The sequence below is a fragment of the Amblyomma mixtum genome, chromosome 10 (genome assembly GCF_055824585.1).
Source record: "Amblyomma mixtum isolate Tamu chromosome 10, ASM5582458v1, whole genome shotgun sequence".
Lineage (NCBI taxonomy): Eukaryota > Metazoa > Arthropoda > Arachnida > Ixodida > Ixodidae > Amblyomma > Amblyomma mixtum.
Window position 1 is genome coordinate 54027370 of NC_143021.1, and position 5117 is coordinate 54032486.

Below are 5117 nucleotides of genomic sequence, written 5' to 3' on the forward strand. Positions count from 1 at the left end.
TGCCGCAGATGTTTACAGCTTTCTCATCACCTCGCCTCTGCTGAGGATGTGATGCAGCGTTGTCTTGCATCTGGGGCACTCAAGTCACGGTGGATTTCCCCAAATTTGGCCGGCTATTCAACGTCACAAATGACGCCAGCGTCAAGGCTGCGCTTCCGCGCCGAGGGTGACGCCTCGCTCGAAACGATTGCCGTGATCCTGGCATCGGCGGTAAACGCGTCTGCAGTTAAGCTTAATAAAAGTGAAACTTTTCGACCACTATCAATAACAAAAACATGCTTATGAACTGAATTATAACCAGCCATAGGTATTAAAAATGAGATATCAAAGAGATTAGTTGCAAAGATGACGCCGCCGGTAACGCGGCAGCAGGCGACGCCAGGACAGCCGCGCAAGCGAAAACGGCGATGTCGGCGACGTTCGTACTGCAGCAGCGTCATTGGCGTCGAGTCACACAGTGAGCTTTTCTTGGAGTCTTTATACTGAGCACTAGCCCTGCAGCATATTATGTTCTCCCTAGTGCAATGCACTGTGATTTCTTCTGCGCGAGTCAAAGGTTGAAAATTATCGCTTCCTTTCTCTGCTTGTGTTTACTCATAGCCACAGACTGATGCATTTCAATACATGTCAGATGTTTTCCTTTCCTGCTATTTACCTGAATCTCTTACAAAGCCGTGTACAAACCTATATTCAGTCATGTAGCATTTGATTATGTACACTGTACCTACCTTGATACCTTTTTTATCCTCTATATATTGTGACGAAGACGAAGCTGGCAGTGGCGCGGGACGGAGCGCCCGCGCTAGGCCAGCGGCCATTAAATCATCTCATAGCCATGGTTCACCACGTCTCATTCTTCGGCTGGCCGCCGCGTAACATTTGGTGTGAGGTGCTGGGGTCCCTTCATCGCCATCCTGGTCACGGAGCTTCGGCGTCCTGGACCTGCCGTGGACGTCGGCCGTGAGTACCTGGTCAGCGCCGCACGGCCGTGCCCCAGCCCGCCCGACCTGAACCGACCTCGACGCTCACCCCAGCCCCGTCCCCCACCCGGACCACACTACACGACGACCCAAGACCCGACGGACCCAAGACCCCACCGACCCAAGACCCCACGACCCAAACGTGAAGACACCGTCCCCCTGCCTCTGCCGTTCGGTGCGTCCAGAGACCTCGGCCGTCAGCTCCTGGCACCCTACGGCCCGGATGCTTCGTGGACCAGGACTCATTCTCTCATCTTTCTCATCGTGGCGGCCAGCACTGCACCATCTTCTACATATTGTTCGATCCTTCACTCAAGACCATCGCCATTTCGCCGTCTGTTCGTCACCGATCGGGACGATCGCTCGGAGGCCCCGGGTAGTGTGACGAAGACGAAGCTGGCAGTGGCGCGGGACGGAGCGCCCGCGCTAGGCCAGCGGCCATTAAATCATCTCATAGCCATGGTTCACCACGTCTCATTCTTCGGCTGGCCGCCGCGTAACAATATTCTCTGTGCGCTCAGTCTTCTAGGTTTACATAATGGCGTTTTTTAATTTTGATTTTTGGGGTTCCTGTTACTGATACTACAATGCCACTCATACCTAAAATCACTTTTTGAACATAGTTTGTCATTGCTGATATTCTTTTAATAAATTGTTCATTATAAATTGTTAATAAACAAAGCCATTTACGCTTTTCGTTCTCGAGCGAACTCCCTAAGCAGCTGCTAAGCAGTTGCGCCGCTCGCCACCATACACCATGCTACATCAACAGACACATCGAATTACAAAAGCGAGTGAGCAGATTCCGTAAGTACTTAGGAAATCAAGCATGAATGCAGCGCGGGAGCAGTTCATCACCAGTATTTATAAAGCTTGGATCGAGCTAGCTGCCACCAGCATCTGGAACGCGCGAGCAACCGGCCGCCTGAACGCGCGCCGCCATATTGAATTTTTGATGCGTTTACAGCCTCTCCCAGGTGCCGCAACCATCGCCTTAAAAAAAAAACGTGCCCATTGGCTCTATGAGTGTGTCACTCCCTTGCCAGCGTCGACCTTCCTAGATCTCGGAGGATATCACCTCAGTGGTGCGGCTTATTGTGCTTGACGAGTGGACCTCTACGCTGCAAGATGTCACTCACGTTCATGGGTGCCACCCAGACTCCCTGCTTCCGCCACATATAGATGAGCCTTTTACCTGCCTAGTCACACCTATGACGAGTGGCGTAACACTTACGGCGCAGCAAATAGGGCCCTCTTTTCTGAACCCCGACGTCAACCTGACGAATACCTACCCAGGGAACTACCCGAGTCAATGCCACTTGAAACAGCTCGACGTGCGCCTACAGGATATTCTTGTTCGACGCGGCCTCATTTGTACTCCTACGAGAGCAGCGTTAAGCGTAGAAAGTTGGGCTAGTTAGTTGGTAGTACTATTGTGATACATTCCAGCGGCTAAAAAGACAGGGACGAAGGTAGACGAGGCAGGACGAACGCCGGACTTCCGGAACGCCGGAAGTCCGGCGTTCGTCCTGTCTCGTCGACCTTCGTCCCTGTCTTTTTAGCCGCTGGAATGTATCACAATAGGACATCAGCGTACACAACTCCCGCTTTTGTCCGTGCCATGGAACTGGGCGCCCTTCGAAACGACGTCATTCCCGCTTCCGAGACGGTGCACAGTGGCAGCCGCCTTCTTCCATTACCGACCGAGGTGAGTCCCCATTTCCGAGCGTAGCATCACTCCACCCCCCCTGCGACCCGCCCGTTCCCCTTCGCCCCGTCGCCTTTCCCTCTGCCGCCACAGGGAAGCTAGCTGGTGCGACCGATGGAGGTAACGTCGCCGGACGGTTAACTGCGCCGATACCTCTCCGCGTTCTCATGCTAAAGAACAAAGTGGCTTTGTGCGTGAATAATATTTAATCTGATGCTTTGGTAGACACTGGTGCCGCCGTGTCTGTGGTGACACCTTCGCTTAGGCCTCGTCTTCGACAGAAAGCTATGTTTGCATGGGACCGAGCCACCAATTTTTGCGGCGTTGAGGTGAAACTTTAATCCTTCTAGGTTTTGCTCTGCCTCTGTTGCGCTGGATTTGTAAATTTTCAGGATAGAATTTTTTGTGTAGAACGTGCTTCACATGACGTGATCCTGGGCATTGACTTCTTGCGCGAGTATGGCGTTCCATTGGACATTAGAGCCGGCAAGTTTTTGTGCAACGACGCATGCTGTCTGCGTTAGTCTAAAATTCGCCCCCGCTTCCTTTCAAAGATTGGCTTGCTTTTCCTCAAGCAAGACGAGGTCCTGCCAGCTCTTGCATCAGCTTTCGTTTGCGTGCAATCTTCCAGAACTGGATTGGGGCCTGCCAGATCACAACTGAACTGGACATACCAAATGTGTCGAAGAAAAACTTATTGGACTCGCGTGCAGTCATGGATGCAGCGATGGGTTCCTCGAACGTGTCAGTCGTGAACTTTTCCGCACAACCATGTGCGTCTTCCGTCTCGCTTTAAACTCAAGAGATTTAACGACTATGATACCGAAACTGTCTCGGCCGTTTCCGATTGTCCCTGAATCGCATCCGAGACGTTGGTCTATTCTGCTCAGTTGCAACAGGGGACAAACAATAACGCGCCCCTCCACGGAGTGGCGTCCATTGCAGGATCTTCTCGTTCTTCATATCCACGTGTTCGGCTTACATGGACCGTGTCAACTTCCTCTTTGCAGGTCTCTCGCATGCAACATAAAATTGATACGATATGCCAGTGGCGTCGGCCAGTGACGTCGGCCTCGGAGAGGTGCTTGTCCAGATTCACACTGGCGCTGAACATTTTATAACGTAAGCCAGTCGCATGTAAACGATGTGCGAGATAAACTAATTTTTAATTAAACTGAAATGTTTGGCTGTTTTCTTTGCTGTGCACAAGTTCCGTCCGTACCTGTACGGACGTCCGTTTACAATTGTGACCGATCATCATTCCCTATGCTGGCTCATAGGCCTGCGCTGCCCATTCGGCCGTTTGGCACATTGGGCTCCGCTGCTACAGGAATATCACTTTTCTACCGCCTACAAAAGTGGTCCCGCCACAGCAATGACGACTTCTTGTCGCGCCATCATCAAGTTCTTATTCACAAGCTTTCTGGAATAACCATCCCTGCAGCATTACTGTCCATGGATTACGATACAAACCAGAAATGCTTTTTATGGGCAGACCTCGAAAGCGTACTCGGCTGTGCCGCAGGGTTCCGTCCCGGAACCGCTCCTGGGTTGCTAATTCTTAAATGACATGGCCGCTTCTTTAAAACATCCCTTATTTCTCCTTTGCGCTGACGACGTTAAGATATTGTCACATTGTAGTGACGGCAGTTCAGCGGTCAGGAAGACAGCAACAAGACTTGCAAACGAAGCTCTTTATTTGGGCTGACTGGCGCCCGCAAAAGAACTGAACTGTACGGCAGCACGGCGTAAGCAACAAACTTGCTCAGACGTCGAACTACGAAATCCCGCCGCTCACAGCATTGCTCAGATCTAAGCTGGCAAGGAAACTTCGAGATGACAGGTCAAGGTCATCTACAGTTTTCTGGAAAAACGTAGATGCAGCTCTTTATGGTTATGATCAATCGAGATTAGTCCGGTCGCTTCTCGCGTCCTTTTGTGAAAATTCGACATATTTTGTAAGCTAGGATTGCTGGTCAAATGTTTTTGGTAATCCCCCAAGTTGGAATGCAGGTTAAATAAGGGAGTAATTACTCACTGACATCCACCCGATCTCGACCAAACGGCTACAAAGGAAAGCTATACAACTATCTGAGAAAATTCGTAGTTAAAGAAAAATTAGCCTTTGTCCGGGGTTCGAACCCGGGACCACCGCTTCACCGGAGGAGTCGCCCTTCCAACTGAGCTAACGGGGACGGCAAGCTTATAGTAGGGCAAGAGCGAATCGATCAATAACTCGAAGTGGGAACTGTGCTGGTACAATTTACGGGTATCCCCTAGGGTTGAGTAGATTTGTAGCACGGGAGTAATTACTCATTGACATCCACCCGAGCACCGCCATACGGCTACAAATGTTTTACTCCCTAATTACAAGCTAGGATTGCATATTCTTCGAGAAGCCAAGCTGGAAACTCGCTCGCTCTCGGAGT